The 19519-nt window shown below is 39.3% G+C and overlaps 1 long non-coding RNA gene across 1 annotated transcript in view; it reads right to left on the reverse strand.

Annotated features, from left to right (window-relative positions):
- LOC119056320 (uncharacterized) overlaps positions 1–19519 on the reverse strand; it is a 77663-nt gene that overhangs the window by 2239 nt on the left and 55905 nt on the right. The window contains exon 4 of the long non-coding RNA XR_005083863.2: positions 1833–1867. This is a non-coding gene — a long non-coding RNA (uncharacterized LOC119056320). The remainder of the gene's footprint in view (positions 1–1832; positions 1868–19519) is intronic.

The raw sequence follows: 19519 nt of genomic DNA on the forward strand, positions 1-19519 counted from the left end.
AGCTATACACTAAGGGTAGGTACCTATGTTAGCTTGAGAAGTCCAGGACACAGGTAAGAGCTAACTGTGGGGCACATCTGAGGATCATCTTCCCCAACGGGCCCTTCGTTGTCTAGGGCCTGCCCATTTTATCTCTTCCCACCACTCTGAGGCAGTAGTCCAGATCCCTAGGCTGGAAATTTCACCCACCATTTAGTGAGGACGGAAAAACTGTTTTCACTAAAGCCAAGCTTTGTAATAGAAATGCACAGATTCTTATGCAGGGCGTCAAGTTTGTCTCTGTGTTTCCATTCACCTGTCATTATGCTGTCAATATGTAATGTTTCCCAACTCAAAGGATGACAGCGGAAAGAAAATACAGGAAAATCTTTACGAGAGAGTAAGCAGAGACAAGTCATGTCACCAGGTAGCCTGGAGATAAAAAGAAAGCAAAGTGGCATGCGTCTGGAGAAAGCACAGGGACAGAAATAATGAGTGGATTCTATTCCTGCAATTTCCCGTAATTAGCAAGGTGACTTTGGGTTGGTCGTTTAACCTCACTCTGCTCCAGTCTTCTTGTCTGTCAAATGGAACTAATTAAAATGCTATTAAAACTCACAGGACTACTGAGAGGAAGTAATACATGTGGAAGCTATTTGGAAAATGTTACATAACTACAATCGGACCCCTGTAGATTATTATTAATGGTGATATGTGGCCAGGGAAAGTGCATGTTATTTGGCAATGATTTAGCTATATCAAAAGAAAATTTTATTTTCATCTATGTGAGAATGCAGTAGTAGGAGTACTGAGAGTGTGAACATGAGAAATTAGAAAATATTAATTCAAAATTGAATGTAAAATCATTTTGTCACACAGCATTTTGATGTGGGAAGACCTAACGGAAGATAACTTTAAGACCAAGAAATATATAGAGAAACACTTGAGACATAAAAAAATAATTAGATAACTTCCTGGGGGAAATGAGACCATATATGGTGAGAAAGAGGAAATGGAGCCCAAAGATAGAATGTAAGCTAATAAGACAGGCTGGGAAGATCTGATGGAAGATCTGCTTTCCTCAAGAGAAGTTTGTCGGATATTGTACTGAGCACTTCAGGTGTGGGTACATGAAAGATCACACTCCACGTTGCCATCCATGTGTCTTTCATAAAATGACACTGTTTGTGTCAAGTGCTGAGAGAATCGTATAGTTGAAAGGGTCATACAAATTCATTAGCAATTCCCCACTTCATGCAGGAATAATGGACATGCATTTACTTACTTTCGGAGGAGAGCTCACTGCCTCATAAGCTACTCTTTCCCATTAACATGAAGCACCTTTTGCTCTTCTTTACATGGAGCTGGCATTTGCAGGTGGGCCAAGTCCAACAAATTCCATACATTGGAAGTAACTCAGCCCATCTGCCAATAGTTTCTGAGTCTCTGGTTCGTGCCAGGCACTGTACTAAGCAGTGGGATTTAGAGGAGGAAAACACATTCCTAAATGATTCATAGATCTGGGATGTAAAATTGATTGTAACTATGGGGAGGGCAGAACTGCACCCTTCCCGAAGACCTTCAAATTACTTAAATGCAATATCAAAGTCTTTTCTTGATCTTTTATTCTACTCCGTACAAATACACAGTATACCACAAGTTAGTTACCACTGTTCCCAGTTCCTCTCATGTTCTTTTTTTTTTTTCCTTTCTGGACATGATCTTTTCAAAGTAGCCCAGATTTGAAAGGTAAATGAGCAGTTAATTTTGTTAGAACTTTGCATTCTCTTGAAATAAGAAATGTACTATTAAGAACTTCATGATCACAAGAAAGGACAAACTTGGGAACTTACAGACAGCCCAGATTTTGGTGGCATCATATTCAAACCTGCAACAATAGAAAACAGTTTTAGATTTTAGTGATTTGGGGAGCATGTTTAATGAAATAAACCTTGACCTTAGAGAAATAAAACTCCTGATTTGAATCCTGTCTCTATCACTTATTAGCTGTAGTATCTTGGCAATAATGCCACTCTCTGAGCACATTTTATCATATTTAAAATAGAAATATTATTTATCTATTTCATAGAATACTGAGAAGAACAAATGAAAACAATATGAGTTCATATCTGTATAACTGCTTCATAAACAATAAAATGTAATACAAATGTAATATGGCATTGCTGTTCTTATAATCAAATGGGTCGACACAGAACAAAATGTTCCATTCTGTAATTACCTGAATTCCATGAATGTGTGTTATATTCTAGCAAATTAAAATCTGAGTGGTGGTAATAGCAACCATTTTTTGAAGTTTTATTATGTGCCAGGCAATGCAAGGTGTTTTATAGAGATTATCCCATTTGATTCTTGAGGTACATACAGACAATGCTAGGAGTTTACCAAACCTGCTTCATTTTCCTTTTGGCCACATGCAAAACTACATTTCCCAACTTTGCCTGTGGTTAATTGAGGCCTTGTGATTAAATATGGACCTACTCAGGTTTACCCATAAAAGGAGAAGATTCTGCATGGCCCCAGCTTTGTCTCGTTCCCCAGCAGCTGGATGGCTGTGAGTGCCCAGGTCAGTCCCTGGTGCCAAGTGCAGAAGATAACTGAAGGGCACAGTCCCTCTGTCAGCCCTCGGTTTCTAAGCGATGCTATGGATCAGAGCCCCCTCCCCTAAGTCCCTATGCTAACCTGACATGCTGGACGTACTGTGAGCAGGAAATAAAACTTTTGTTGTGTTAAGTTCCTAAAGGTTTGGAACTGTTTATTATAAAAGCTAGCATTAATTATCCTGCCTATTTATTAAAGTTCCTTAAAAATCTTTACCCTTTCTGCACAATGAGGAAAGAATATCCACATTCTGTTATCAAGATTTTATTGCCAAGGGCTGTCTGTTCAACATGCATACATAGGAAGCCAATACCACTGGCTTTTCAGAAAAGAAGAAGCTTTATTGTGAGGCTGACTGGCAAGGAAACCGAAGGCAGAGCTCCAATCCCTGACCCAGGGTGACATTCAAGGTTGTCAGGGCCAGTTCCCAGAGAATGGCTCTGAGACTTGGCCACTTATGGTAAGATGTGGTGAGGGGCTTCAGCACTGGATCATCCTGAAATGGTTCTGGCATCCAGCTTCCAGTATGTTCCAGTCCTTTGGTTTCATGGGGGGGGCGGGTGACAGACTTTGGCTCTGGGTACAGATGCAGGTAGAAATTCTCTCCTCTGCACTTGCTTCAGCTACAGGACTTGTGGGTTTGTCCTGTTGCCTCTGGAACACAACTAAGTATCTTGTTATAAACAGGGCCAGTCAGAGCTGGTTCTATGATCACAATGTTCTAATTAAGAACAAACCCTGTGGCTCATAATTATGGGCCTCAAGGGCCAGGAAGTTGCTTCCAGATTAGCTGATGAAGATATTGGATCAATATAGGTTTAGCATAAAAAATTTAATTTCTTTATCCTTTAGCCAACCCAATAGAGTTTGTTCAATCCAGAGACTAAACAAAGTTCATGGGAAAAAAATAAGGACATGAAATATTTAAAGAGAAGTCAGACAGTCTCACTGAGTTCAATTTTCTTTAAGCCACTGCAAAGAAGAAAAGAAAACAGCCACCAATTGAATGCAAGAAATTACATTTAACCCTAGTAAGAACATAAAAAGTGTTATTTTCTTTATTTTTTTCCCCTGATGAAACTTTGAGAGTCAACAAGTTGAAGCGTACTTTGTAGTTTTACAGATCTGTTACAGGGTACAGCCTAATTCTAATCTAGTTCTTTGGTCATAAAGTCTTCGGCTGGTCCAATTATTATTCTTTCAGTGGCTTATTATTATGCATTTACCACTACCAACTGGTAGCAGAAAAACTGTTGTAAAGGTTAATGGTTAAGGACAGAGTTTGTAAGAAAGTCAGAGCTGGGATTGAAATCTGGCTCTGTTATTTAACTGGCTGTAAAATATAAGGCAGTTCAATTAACTTCTCTGGACTTCACTTTCCTCAAGTGTGTGATGAGGGTTTTGTTAGTACTAATTGAGTTAATGTGTTACAACACTTGTACTATGATTTTCACATAGTAAATGCTCAGAAAGGGCAACTATTTGCATCATTGTTATTAGTACTCCAGTCAGTATCTCACTGAAAGCTTTTTGATGCTAAAGATTTGCATTTTCCTGACAAGAAAAGTCAGGAGTTTTAGTTTAATAATACTTTTCTTTCTCTGGATCTAGTTCATTCATTTATCAAGCATGCACTAAGTTTCATGTTCGATATCAGGGATAGATATGCAATTAAAATACTCTTCTTCTAATCAAACCTCATTGAAATTACACACCATTGGTAGCAACAGACAGGGACAGGGATAAATAACAGCAATAATGAAGTCACAGACCCAACACAGCACCTCCTTAAAAATATAAAAGTTCCCTTCCCTAACATGTAATTTAAAACCCTAATAAGAGGAGACGTTTGATTTTAACTCCTGCGCATAAAGAGCTTGAAAGTCCACTGACAGGGAGAGAATTCTGAGATGTCCTACATTAAGTTGCTACAGCCCAGAAGAGGGTGGAAGGAAGAGACAAGAGAGGTTAATCAGTTAATAACTGCAGGGAAAAACCAACAAAGACTGCTTACACTCCTGAAAGTGTGTTGAAAATTTGAATTAACTTTCTGGTGGTTATTTCTGTGATTAGCTATAGAGAATAGCTGAGTAGCTGACCATCAAGCACCCCCAGTCCTCAGGGACCTCTGCTTCCTGCTTACGTGTGAACGTTCTAAACTCTTGCCCAGCACCAGTCCAAAGCAGCAAACACTTCTTCCTTTGGCCACGCCCCTATACCAGAGCAAGGATTCCTTCACCTTCTCCCACCCCCTTTGTCCAATGTAAGTTCTTCCAAAACAACTTGCATCATTCTTTGCCAAACTGTATGTATAAAAGACCCTCATCAAACCCCGGACACTGTGAATATGTTTGTCTTTTCCATCTAGCCCTGCTGTTCAAGGTTCAGACCTCCTGCCCCAGGACCTGGTCCTTTTCCGGCTGGCATTTGGCACAATAAATCCTTTCTTTCAGAAAAGCTTTTATCCATGAAAGTTTGTTTGAACACAACCCTCTTATTATAATACAATAAACCTGGACACACTAAAAATCAAACACTTTGATTACTTGGAATCAGCAGAGAATGAAGGTTGCAGGGTAAATCTCGGTCCTGAAAACTGGAGGGAATGAGTCTATATACAGAGAGAGGTAACCCAGGCTTGCTTACTTGGAGCAGAAGCTGCTGGAGCCACAAGCTGGCAGGAACACCTAGGTGGTCATTTTGATGAGCATCTGAAAACAGTGCGGTTGAGCACAAGTACGAGAAGGTGATTACTATAGTTAGGGTCATCCCCCCGCCCCATTCAGTCTTCTTCTTTGTGAACCCCATCCGGTTCTCTGGGTGAAAATTGGAGAGTCCCTCAAGGCTCCAACGGGTGGGGAGGAAGATTAAACACTGTGAAATACAATAAGTTTTCTCCACAACAAAGACCCAGTCTTGGAAAAGAAGAAAAAATTTTTGTGAGAACCTGACCACAGTTGGGGGAAAAGTATTCCTCCTATTGCTGGTGGAAATGAAGCTTTTTCGTGGAGTTGGCACGGGAGAGCAATCCAGGGACCCACCTATGGAAGGATAACGTTTAATGGTGAGGTTTCTTGTGGGAGCAAAATCAAAGGACTGCCCCAGGTTCGGTGGAGAGAGAAGTTCAGCCTGGTCTTCATCGGGCCCAGAAACAGGGCCAATGTCCAGACTTTTCGTGCCACTGGTTCAGTCCATGTTTCTGTCCCTGTCTGGCTGGCTTAGCTTCTGCTCTCGGCTGCACTGTGGCTGGTGCTGCATTGCTGTACCCAGGCTCAGGCTTGGAGCCTGCACTTGGAGTCCATGGGGCTGCTTGGCCATGTGGTTGCTAGGGCCATATGGCTGCTATGGAGAGAGAGTGTGAGAACAAACAGGGTGAGCACATGTTGCCAAGAGAGAGAGAGAATCTCGAGCTTGGGAAGGACCAGGCACTTTTTCAAACTAATCAATCAACTTAATCTTTCACAGATTTCTGCTGGTTTCTCCTCCTAACCAATTCATTTCCTAGATCTTCAGGGTTCTGTGTCCCTTAGCCAATCTGATTCTGTTCCCAGACTAGACAGACAGGCCTTTAAGATCACCATCTTATCTGTTACTGTGCATGCCTCACAGTAGAAGCACCTGCTCCTTTGCCATCTTGGCTCCTACTGTGAATGTGTCCAGCAGAGGAATTTCTCTGGCTGTGTATTCCTTTCCCCCACGGTCTAGGCCAATGGACCAGTTACTCTGGTCCAGTACTTCCCAGTTCTCTGGGAAGACTGGAAAGCTGGTCCTTCCTCCCTACACTGGGAAGAGAGGGGTGTTAATTCCCTTGACTGGGCAGTGCTACAATCCCCTGGGGAGTGTGTGAAGCTGCAGATTCCTAGTAGATTAGGCATCTTAATGTCTTTCCCTTTGCTCCCTTTCTGTATTAATATCTAGCTACCTATGCTAACGCTCCCACCCATGCCTCTGTAGCCTTTCTGTCTCATAAGATGGTGAAATAAAAAACATTGTCAGGGGGCAAGGCCTCATGAAAATCTATTGGAAATGCTTCTCCTGGAGTAGACAATATGGAGCAATGGAGGGGAAGAAAAAGCTATACCTGTGGACACACACTTGTGAAGGTCATGTGTCCAATGTACGGTCTTACTAAAATATGGAGTTTTAATCAGAAGATTATATAAAACTTTCCCTCATCTATACCCTAAAATCACTCAAGCAGGTCTCCAGACTAGTATCCATGGAGTACAGCAGAAAGAGCGACAAGACAAAGGTTTTCTCAGAGGAAAAGTATGTGGAGGAGCCAAACGTCTTCAGGGGAAACAAAAAATGAAAATAAAAAAGACAATAAAAGAATTGGAAACCTCCAGGGACTATACCTACAGAAAACCTTAAACAGAGCCTAATTTCACTTGTCATAAATCTTCACGTGAAAGGTCTACTGACCTAAGTTTCTTTTATCTGATACATGTTCAGCTTTAAACAAAAGTTAAAGGTCTGGTTAAAAGTCAAGAATGAACACAGTTCTGAAGAGATGTAGCAAGCATTGTAATTAAACTCAAGTATAATACAGATATTAGAATTATCAGGTAGGGATTTTAAAATAACTACAATTAATATTTTAAGAGTTCTAATAACAAGAGTAGACAAAATGCAAGATCAAGTATGTAATGGAATAAAAAAGTAAAAACTCTAAGAAAGAATCTAAAAAAATGCTAGAAATCAAAAAACATTGTAACATAAATGGAGAATGTCTGTGATGGATTCATTAATACACTCAGTATAGCTGAGGAAAGAATCAATAAGTTTGAATCTGGTTGGAAAAAAAAAAAAAACCCTTCCCAAACTGAATAGCAAATAGGACAAAGAAAACCAAAACAATAGCAACAAAAACAACCCTAACAGGACACAGAGGAGCTCACAGAACTCAGACAATTTCAAAAGGACTGTAACATGGATAATTAGATTAGCAGAAAGAAAAAAATAAGGAGAACAAAGTACAAAAACTATTCGAAGTAATGGTGTCTGAGAAATTTTTGAAATTCATTATAGGTAGGAAACTACACATTCAGGAAGCTCAGAGAAAACAAAGTGGAATAAATATCCAAACACCCACACCTCTAGATATAGCATATTTAGAGAGAGATTCTGGTACCAATTCCAATGTGTCCCCCCTGCCCCTGCCACCAAGCAATTTGGGGACACAAGCCAGGTATTCTATAACTCAGCTCAGTTCTCACTACCTACTCTGAGATAGCATCAGATTCCACAGATAACAGCTCAGTCATAGAAGACCACCGCCTACCCACTACTTCAGATGTGAATTGCAAACTGTGGCCTCCTGTGCTTTTGATCAACTAGCTAGAGATTGGAGGTCCCCACACTGCTCCTTTAGACTTCAGACTTCAGTTTCAAGCTTGCTGACTGACTGATTATAAATCAGAGGCTCTCATGACCTCCACCTTCAGCTGATTAATTTGCTAGAGCAGCTCACAGAACTCTAAGAAGCATTGTACTTAATAAATTACCAGTTTATTATTAAAGGGTATATAACTCAGGAACAGCCAGATGGAAGAGATGCATGGGGCATGGTATGGGGGAGGGGCATGGAACTCCCATGCCCTCTCTGAACACATCGCTCTTCCCAAAATCCTCTGTGTTCGTCATCCTGGAAGCTGTCTGAATCCTATCCTTTTGGTTTTTATGGAGGCGTCATTACATAGGCATGATTGATTAAATCACAGGCCTTTGGTGACTAAACTCAATCTCAAGTCCCTCTGGTGTCCCTGAAAGTCCAGGGGTGGGATGGGAAGTTCCAACCCTCTAATCACATTGTTGTCTCTCCTGGCAACTAGCCCCCACCTTTAGGTAACCAAAGGATATTCAAAATTACCTCATTTACATAAGAAAGATGCTTTTACCACTCTCATCATTTAGGAAATTTCAAATATCTTAGGAGCACTGTGTCAGCAATTAAGACAACAATGTAATACTAATAGATATTTCTAATTGTAAATGATGCAATACTCAACCTGCAGAAAATCAAAGACAAAGAGAAAATCCTCAAAGAAGCCAGAGGAAAAAAGCACCATAGAGTTACAAAGATAACAATTATCATAAACTGCTTGTCAGAAACCATGCAAGCAGGAAGAGCAGAGTGAAATACTTAAAGTGCTTAAAGAAAAGACAACAACAATAGCAGGTACTTAGGTTTGTATATCTATAAATTCTCCTTCAAGAGTGAAAAAGAAATGAAGGTATTCCTAGATAAATAAAAACAGAGAATTGAGTGCCAGTGGACTAACACTCCAAGTAAAGTTAAAATAAGTTCTTCAGAGAGAAAGAAAAGGTTGGTCAGAAAATTGGATCTACAGAAAGAAAAAGAAAGCATTATTGAAAAAAGAAATGAAGGCAAATATACTACCAGAAAGTATGGACATCTTTACCTCCAAAAAAAAAAAAAATGTTGGGTTGTTGGGTCTATGTCAAAAGGATGCAGGAACTAACTGAAAAACTCCCAAAGATCAGAGCTGGAACCACCTGAACAACAACCAAGTTAAGTAATACTGGAGTACAACCCAAAGTACAAAATAGATGTTCCTGAACTCATACCAATATAAATAAATGACTGAATAGATAAATAAATAGGAGATAATAGACAACTCTTATATGCAGAAGAATTTAAAATAATGTATGTAAATACTCTGCTTTTGAGGTGGTAGAACATACCCCCCAACTCCTCAAGTGTGGGCTGTACAGTGGTTTGCTTTCAGAGAGTACAGTCTTAAGAATGGGAAATGTTAAATGAATTTCTCAAGGTCTTACATTTATCAGGTATATTCAAATGGGACCGAGACCCTACAGATCTGTCTATTTGTCTAGTGTCTTCAACGCCAAGGAAAACTGGTTTTGACTTGTCTGAGTACAGAGTGGATTTGTGAGACATATGGATAGAGATGTTATGTGCCGGTGTGTGTGTGTCTGCACATGTGTATTCAGTACACACACACATTCACAAACAGCAGGAAAAGGAGGCATAAGAACACCACTTTGCATAGGCCTTCTGCCCAGTTTTAATTTGACTCAACTCCTAATTTCTTTATACCCTCAACAGAAGCTATTCCCAGAGCTAATTCCTACATACACAGTTTAGCACATGCCATCTGCTTCTGAAACCTGTGGCTGCACGCAACACGTGTCCTGCAAGGTAACTAGGTTCTAATATCATCCTCAAATAAATACAGATCTAGTCTTTTCTTAGGGGCGACAGAAAAAGTAACCATAATCCTTTCATATAGGCATTTCCTCCAGCTTATGAAAGATAGAGAAGTTGTGCCCTCAAATAATCTCGTCAAGGTGTTCTCCAGAATGCTTATTGATTTGCACTGAAGGATGTGGAATCTCCATCTTAAAAAAAAAGTCTGAATTAAGGGAAAAGTACTAGTCATAGGAAAATGTTATAGAAAAGCATATTGTTGTGAAGTGCATTAAAAAACTAATAAGTATGTATAGTATAAATTTGCTCAGTCAAACAGCTATAGTTTTCAATCTCATTTTCTGGATTTTTTAAACCTTGGTTAATTTGCTGGCCGTCTCCAAGACCCAGTTTCCTCATCTTTTAAAAGATGGGTGGGGGATAATAGCAGTTACCATCCTCTGATTGTTGTAATCATTACTAGTGATGAATGCATGGGATACATGTACTGCAGTGTAAGGCCCAGAGCTCGTGCATTATAAATGTTAGCCAATTATATTTTTATTGTTAAACTATAGAAAAGTCAATAGGAGGTTATAATTAAACCATTGTAATTACTATAATCCATAAAGTGATTTTTAAGAGTAAATAGGAGTTAACATTGGATAACAGAGATCATTAAGTTAACGTGTGGGTAAACAGGAAAAGAACAACTTCCCTTCGTTATGCTAGGTATGAGCTAGATATTATGTCAGATGTTTCTAATACCTTATTGTAATCAGTCTCCTTTATCAATTCTATTTTATAGAGGAAAGCTGAAAGTTAGAGAAATGAGATAAATTTTCTATAGTCTTCAGGTTAAGAAGTGGAATTTGAACCCAAATATAGCTGACTTCAAAGCCTTTGAGTTTAAAGAATATTGAAGATTTTTCACATGTTCTCATTTATCCAGATCACTTTCTGTTTCTTTTCATCATATTTAATCTTGATTAAGTAGTTAGAACATAGGTCCTGGATCTGGATGACCACACTTTGCTCCGGTAAGTGTTGGGTTAGAAAATGCCCAGTGAAAACTTCTATTGAGTTTTCCATTTAAATTGACAGGGACATTCAAGAGATCATAGTCCTTGGGTCAGTGCAGTCTTTTTCTGAGCCAGAGGCCAGATATAGAACCTAGGGCTCAGACAGTGCTGGAGAGTAAGTGGTAATGAAAAAGGGAGTCTGGAGACAGCGAGAATGATGTTGGGAGTCAATAACCTAGAGATCACTGTGCCAGTCCATAAATTCCAGAAAAAAACACAGCCACTGGAGTGTCCCAGCAATAAGAGCAAATCGTGTCACTGTGCCCTGCAGATAGAATTGTAGGGCCATACATCTTGCTTTCTGAAAAGTCTCAATCCATGAAGACCTGCTTGTTCCACTTTACTGGGGGGTAAGAAAGAAACAATCAATTGTTCCAATGTATTCCCTCTCGAGGGCACATTTGTCCACCAGAGCTTTGAAGACTAATCAATAGATGAAATCATGCCTTTGACAAGACTATACTTTACAGGTCATAGCAGAACAACACACATAGTAGGTGCTCCCTAAATATCTACGCCAATGATAAAATTCCATGTTTATGTGGAAGAAGTAGGAGAGTGAAATTAAGAAGACCCAGATTGTTTATATCAATTCCCTTTAACTCTTTAACCTCTATTTTCTTATCTCTAAATCAGAATTTAGGGCATTGTTCAGAGTAGGAGAAAGAACTAAGGATTATGAAAATACTATTTATATTTTCTGTATCAGCCCATTGGGTTATTCACATATTTCTATATTCCTAGACAGAAGACTAAAGAGGTTCTGATGCTTGGGTTCAATTTGAAGGATATCCAGGAACTTTGCCCCCATGATCCATTTGAAAAACCTGCAGTAAGTGACAGCCACCTGCCTTTTAAGGAGCTCCATTACCTCTACTTTTGGGACCCCTTTTCAGGAACAGGAGCTAAAATGTGCAACTACTCAGTAACTCAAGCCAGCAAGTTAATAGTCATTATGTTCAATTAATTTAAATTTAATGTGGAAAGGTGGGGGGGGGCAGAGTAAAGCAGGGGAGAGTAATGGGGGTGGGAACAACTGTAACCGAATAACAATAAAAATGAGTGATGTGATGGCTAGGTCTAGAATGAATGAATAAGATGTTGAATAGATTATCGAGAGTAAGAAAGTCGAGGGACTGAGAGATGAAAATACAGGAAGCCCACAAACATGGATACTGAGATCCCCAAGAATGTCGAAAGAGTATGTTAGAGAGAAACACAGCAAGGCAGGTGTTGGGGTCTTTCCCAAATAAACGGAAGTGACTGAAAGGTCAGTAGATGACATCAGCAAGTGACTGGTGATAGAGCTGTGTGTCATGGACATTAGAGGAACAGAGGAGAAGAGGAGGAGAGGAAATGTCTTGGTAGATAGGGAACAAAAACCTTTAACTCAGGGGTTCATGGGCTGTGGGAGGAAAAACAGCTGTCACTAGAGAAAGCCTCTGGAGAAGCAGTCTCTTTGAGGCAAAGCCAAGTTTTAGTCAGAACAAGAAGAGGCTGAGGACATAGGGCATCTGTGGGAAACTGATCATAAATTTCAATCTACAGTCAAAATTTACAAATTACAATGAAGGGTTTAGGTGTTTGGGGAAAGGTAGAAAGTAAGGATGTGTGAGGGAATATACACACACCATATGGGGATAAGGAAAGCTGTGAGGAAAGCTGTGAATCTAGGATGGAAAACCTAGAAGTTGATTTAAATAGAAAAGTGGGACACTGCACAGTGATCATCTATAGGTCAGGTGGTATGGTGGCTTGGGAGAGGGCCAGGGGGTCCTCCATGGGACAAGTTTCCTAGGCAGCCCCTATGGCTATGGTGACTTTGAGGAGGCTGTAATAAGTGATGCGAGGACATCTGAGTGGCCTGTTCAGCATCTTCCAAAGCCATTCTGCCTAGGGGCGGTAAGTAGGCCTTTGTCAGAGAATGGGGGAAGAAAACACTTAATTTTTTTTCCTGCTCCCGTGTATACTAGATATAAGTACACCAACATATAACTCTAGTGTTCCCTGTTCAGAAGAATGGCATCTTTGTGCTACAAAACTGTAGAAGTCAATGTGCTCAGCCCCTAGTGACTGAGCTAATAAGGAGTTCTGTCTTTTTTTTTTGTATCTTCCTCCCTATTATTTTATTAATAGGTCCTTTGACAATAGAGTCCCTCATATGTAAGGAAGCTCATGTACAAGCTCATAGAATCCATGCTAATTAATGCCTGTGGCTAGGTGTCTGTTTTAGTGTCCCCAAATAAACAATAATCAGTTAAGAAATTTGAAGAAAATGAATTTAAAAATAATGTCCAGTTTTATTCAGATATAACTGTCATATAGCATTGCTTAAGTTTAAGCAATATCATGATTTGGTATGTATATAGTATATTGTAAAATTATTAGCACAATAGGTTTGGTTAATGTCATTCACCTCGAATAGTTAGAATTGTTTTCTTGTGATGAGAACTGTTACAATTTACTCTCTGCAAATTTCAAACGTACAACGCAGTATTGTTAACTATAGTCACCATGATGTACATTACGTTACCAGGACTCGTTATCTTATTCCCGGAAATTTGTACTTTTTGACAGCTATTACGCATTTCCCTAGCCCAAATCCCTGCCTCTAGCAACCACCAATCTATTCTCTGTTTCTCTAAGTTCATTTTTTAAGATTTTACATACAAGTGAGATCATATAGCATTTGTCATTCTTTGTCTGACTTATTTTAATTTTTGAAATTTCCCTTTTCTTACCACACACATCCAATTAATTACCTATTTTATCAGTTTCTACATTTCTAAGCTCCATTGTCCCTATTCTTGTCCTCTTGGATTTCCACAAGAATCTTCAAACTTGTCTTCCTATTTACTTCTCATTGCTTTTGAGACACTTCCTTAGGTTGGAACTAGAGTGATCATGTAGAGATAATGAAAAATATCATGACCCATGGTCATGAGAACACTTTGAAAAATATACATGACTTCTCTTAGCTTTTAAGACAAAATCCAAAACTCCTAAGCATCATTACAAGACAGTACATAGCGCGGCACTTTCTTCTTTTATCATGTCACTTCTCTGTCTTACTCTCTGCTTCAGCTCTACTGAACTCTGTTGCATGAGTTTCTCATGTTCCCCTGCCTAACAACTGAATCCTCTTCCTAATACCTTTGCCCTCGATCTCTCAGTGCTGTGGGTTCTGGTGCAAATGTCGCTTCTTGGAGTGAGTCATTGAGCCCCAGCTCAGTTGAAAAACCTCTACTATATCCTCTTAAATCTTCCCATATCATCCTTATCATAATGTTCAGTACTCTGCACATATTTAAAACTGCTAAATTGTCTGCTAAAGAAACAATTAACGAATATATATATGTGAACTGAATGTTTTTGAAACCATAGTCTATTTTTTATGACAGAAATGACTCATGCCTCAAAGAACATATCTTCTTACTCTAGAAATTTCCTTGCTTTCAGAAATTTGATGAAGGAATGAATTTATATGAACTAGATTCTACAACATGCTTCATTAGTTCAATTCTCCCTTTTCAGTGACTCATGAGATACATACAGTCCAAACTGATTATGGATTTTACAAAAAAGCACATTTTTGGTTCTGGTAGCCAAGCTGAGAAGGGAGAGACTGGAGTCTCTCTGTAACAAGCAAAGAGAACTGAATGAGGCCCTTCACTTGCCTCTCCTTACCTCACCCTTTATCTCTGGCCTGTTAAGTTTGTGGCCTGAAAAAAATCTGGCTGCCTAGAAAGCTGTAAGGCTGTGCATTAATTTATAACATCATAGACAGCTAGAGAGTTGGTTTAATTGAAAGATATAATTACCAGGTGTTGAAGGTGAAGGGGTTCATTAATTTCACAGACACTCTGTTGACTGAACTGTCCACATTTTAATTTTTCATGACACATGAAGGAGGGGGCACCTGTGGCTCACACAAATGGACCAATCCTGGCCTTGTAGACACTTAAAATTCCACCCCAGGGGCAAGCAATCTTTCAGAAGTGAAGGGCTGAGTTGTTTTCTCTTGTTTCAAACTTCTCTTTACAAAATTCTGAAATGAGCCTCCATTGCCAACCTCTTGCTCTGCAGAACCCTTCATAATCTGGACTTTGCAAACTTTTCCTACCTCCGTTTTCAATACGCTGCCCCATCCCTGTGCTGTCTGCTTCAGACACTTTGAATGGATAATAATACAAATAATAATTACTCTGATCATAATCCCTTCTCTTGATTACTACTGATATCAACACATTCGACCCTCTTATACATGTAAAAACACTGCCCTAAGCATTTCTTTATATTAGTTCAGGAGGTCTTCCTGGTGACCACTGACTGGTAAGTGCTCTTCCCATTTCAGAGAAAGGAAGTGTAAATATGGTGGCCATCAAATGACCTACCCAAATTAAGGAGCTAAGTCAAACAAAGCAAAGCAAAATCAGAATTAGATGGCAGGTGTTTATAATTTCAAATCTCTTAAACACATTCTTGTTTGTCAAATCCTGTTGTCTCCCACCTTTATTTGTCTGGTCTTCGAGGGTGAGTACTATGTCTTGATAATGGGTGCATCCCCGCTCCCAAACTAACAGGGTACTGAGCAGTTAAAGGCCCCAGGAAATATAATGAATGAAGAAATGGTCAAATGAACTGCTTTTTCCCCACTCAGTGATAGGAGTAGTGGCAGATAGAAAGGAAAGCTTGCTTGTACCACTGTCACCACCTGGGTAGATGTGCAAATGATAGCACCTCCCGAAGTGGCTCAAAGGTCCAGGGTCCTTACAGTGAAGGTAGTCAGGCAGTATCCATGTATTTCTATTCAAGGAGAGGCTGAGCAGCAGAACAGAAAGAGCTTTGCAGACCACCCTGTCTATCTTGGCCAGACAAATCATGTGATTTCCACCTTGATAACACACTTAAAAAACATAGACATGTCAATTCTTTGAGTATCATGAGATCACATCATATTCATGGAATTAGGAGACCCTTTTGATATTTGACTGCAATCTAGATGAAAATAACAAAAAGAGCAATAATGAAAATGAAAACGATTACAACTAATTATTACACATCTACTAGGTATCTGGTGCTACACAAACATCAGCTATAATTTCCCACAACAATACTTGAAGTTTCAATTAAAAGTAGATCTATGTGATGGAGGAAAAAACTGAGAAATAACCCCAAGGTTAGCTCTCACCTGATAGAGAAGTAATTCAAAGTTAGGTCTTTCTAATTCCAAAAACTTTATTTTTTAAAAATAAGCATATTACTACTTAAGCATTCTTTACCTTTAATTTCAAGGTGTATATTTTAAAGTGTGGCTCTTGGCTAAATGTGCATTTCACAGAGAATATGAGAGTTTACAGCTAAAATGAGGAGGCTATTGTAGAGGGAACATGACCTTGAGTTTGAGTGCTCTGATGTTGCTGGCCCAAAGTATCCACATACCCCAGATCACAGAAGAGGCTGACAGTTTAATTAACCAAATATGGGGGGCAATAGCATTGATTAAGTAGGAATCTTTGGAAGTGCTTAATTACAATTCCTGGACAACTGAAGACATTTTGTGTTTCAACCCATCTTAATGAAAATCTAAATATATTAGGCCCTGTGCAGAGAAAAGATCACAATGCATTTATTTCTATGTCCTTGAAGCTTACTTAAGCAGGCTTTGCAAAATATATGTACCATTTTCTTCAGTGTCTGTGCCATTATTGTAGTATTTAGTAATGATTCCTGACTCCAGAGGAGAAATTGTTTCGTAATGCTTGAAATAAGACTACACGTGGTAACGCTGACAATTTATATCACACCAGAGAATCTGTATGTAATGATTGGAAATCCATAGATCTTTAATTTCATTCTTCTGAGTCTCATAGATGTCTTCTTTTGAACTTCATTTTTGCCTTATTCTAAGCCTCAGGTAAGTCAATTTGAAGCAATATGTACAGAGCTGTAAAGATTTCTGGAAGGTAGGATGATCTCAGAAAAATGTCAGGGAGTTGTTGAAAACTGCTAACCCCTGGAGTGAATTAAAACAATTAAATTCTTGGCATTTATATACTTATTCTGCCTATTGGTTTGTTCTTGTTCTTATTCTTACTTGCTTTTGTTTATGCAGCTTATTTACACAGCACATCAATTCCTATAATTGCAACCCAAATACCGCACACCTCACCAATCAATGTGTACATATATGACAGCATGAATCTTGGTACTGAGATCCCGATTATTCTGAGCCTATTCTGCTGTATTCTCCAGCCCCTTCATTACTGGAGAGGTGATGTTTCACATGGGCTTAAGAGAATGTCCACTTATTCTCCCTTTTTTTGAAGGTGTCTTCTGAGTGCCCCCACTTCAGTTGGTATAGCTATCCTGACCTGGTGATTATCTGAGCTGGACCTTGGTCAAGTGTGGGCTAAGGGCAAAAGGACCCATCCACAACTCAGAGTTCATCAGATGAGCTTCAAAGCAGAGCTACCCCAGAGCTTTCCGAGTTTTGCTCGAGTGCCACAGCTTCCAATTTTAACTCTTTCCCTTAGTTCATATCCCCTTCTTTCACAAGATGAAAGGAACATGTGCCATCTCTCTTGCCCCCTCCTTCTTCTGGATAAATTCTAAAAGAAACAAAACTTTAAACAGCCAACCTCATCTATTTATTTAACCCTTGTCACTAAAGATGCTAAGACAGAGTTTGGGGAACATGATCTTACACAATAACACCTGTGAAAGAAAAAGCGTGGAAGCAGAATGGGGCAGAGGAAGAAGGTACATTATGATGCAGGTCTAACCAAGTGTCTGTATCATGGCAGGGAATCTTGGAGCAAGCTTTGCCCACATTGGGTTAAAATGGCAAGGCCTTTACACCCTGATCTAGGTCAGTCACTACATGTTGGCTGCCCTACGAAGGGCATGGCCTTAGTAAGGTGGCTGTCTGCAGTTGAGGCAGACTCTAAAGAAATAGAAAGTTGGAGGCTGTTTAATGGCAATACTTCCTGCAAGAGTCTCAGGGACTCCTTTATTGCAGAGGAATCTGAGCTTTGTCTATTACGTGACAAAATCACCTCAGGTAGTTGTTTAGGTGGAAATAAATGCATGGGCCATACGGATGACGTCTAATTTTTTTTCCCAGAAGCATCTAAGCCCTAGCTGCCACCCAGGAAAACAAGCCAGTGCCCTCACTGGATTTAAATATGCACAATTTTGAGCTGTGCAGAACATAAAGAATGTAGTAGGGGTGTCCAACCTTTTGGTGTCTCTGGGCCAAACTGGAAAAAGAGTTGTCTTGAGCCACATATTAAACATACAAACATTAACAAAAACTGATGAGCCCCAAAATGTTCATGCATAATTTTTGTGATATCCACCATCACAGATACAAAAAAGTCTTCACATATTAACCCTAATTATGCAGTGGACCTTTCAATAATCTCTTAAAATTGTTGAGCAGGTCCCAATTTTGTGATCACTAATATAGAAAATGTACACATCTAAGTAACAATACTTAGTAAAAAACTTAGCAATAAAATGAAGTAATGTTTTAAGTAAATTTATGATTATCTGTTAGGCCACATACATAGCCATCCCAGGCTGCGTGCAGCCCATGGGCCATGGGTTGGACACCCCTGGTATAGCATTCTTGATGTGTACATCAAATGAAAGGCCTCAGTCCTTCTCATTGATCACCCCAGAACTGTTCATGCCCCAACAAACACAGTGTGAAGCAAAACAAGAGTTGTCCATTTACTAGGCTTGAATTAGGTGCACAGAAATTAGAATTGGAGTGGCAGAATATGCAAAACAAAGAAAAGAAGTCTCAAACTCCTGTGGTCAGAACCAGATTGCTAAGCCAAGGCCATAGACACAATCAGGACTTAAAGGGTCAGAGACTCATTCCAAGTTAGAGAATCATTACTTGAAGCAACATAAGGCCAGAAAGGTAAATTTTCCTTTACATAGGGATCCTGTGACATAAATATTGACTTTCTGGTAACATTTTAATTAGTAACATTGATATAGTTTTTAAAAAATATTTTTGGAACATATTATGTATAAGGCACTGTATTGAATCCACTCTACATGCTATCATGTCAATCCTCAAACTAAACCTACAATTTAGGAGTTAGCCTGTCTGTCATGTAAGTGAAGAAATTGATTATTATTCATGTTAAGAATATGCCCAAAGTAATAGCTAGTAATAGCTACTAGTAATAGCTAGTAAACAGTAGGGCCTGTCTTCTCAGCCATGTTCTATTGCACCCAGAGGGTAGAACAAAGACCAATAATTATGTCACAAGAGCAAATTTGGGTTAAATACAAGAAACATTATAATAATAAGATCTGTCCAAACATAGAATTGGCTGCCGTGGTGCACATGTCTCCCCCTCTGGAAGGGTTCCAGCAAAGGCTTGGTGGCCATCTGTCACACTCACTACAGAGGCGAATTGTGACTGGCTGGGTGGTTGAACCGAATGATTTTACAATGCCCTTTCTAATCCTGAGGCTCTGATTTTAAGTCCCTGGTAACCCCTGTTATTTCCATTTTAATCCTGTTTCTAAATCTTTATACAGCTGACTTGCTTTTCTAATATTTTGACTCTCCCTTAATTTAGAATGAACATTTCCAGTTAAGGATGGCATTTGGATAATTTATACTTTAAGTGATTCTCAT

The sequence above is a fragment of the Artibeus jamaicensis genome, unplaced genomic scaffold (assembly GCF_021234435.1).
Source record: "Artibeus jamaicensis isolate MK-2021 breed Jamaican fruit bat unplaced genomic scaffold, CSHL_Jam_final scaffold_1964, whole genome shotgun sequence".
Taxonomy (NCBI): domain Eukaryota; kingdom Metazoa; phylum Chordata; class Mammalia; order Chiroptera; family Phyllostomidae; genus Artibeus; species Artibeus jamaicensis.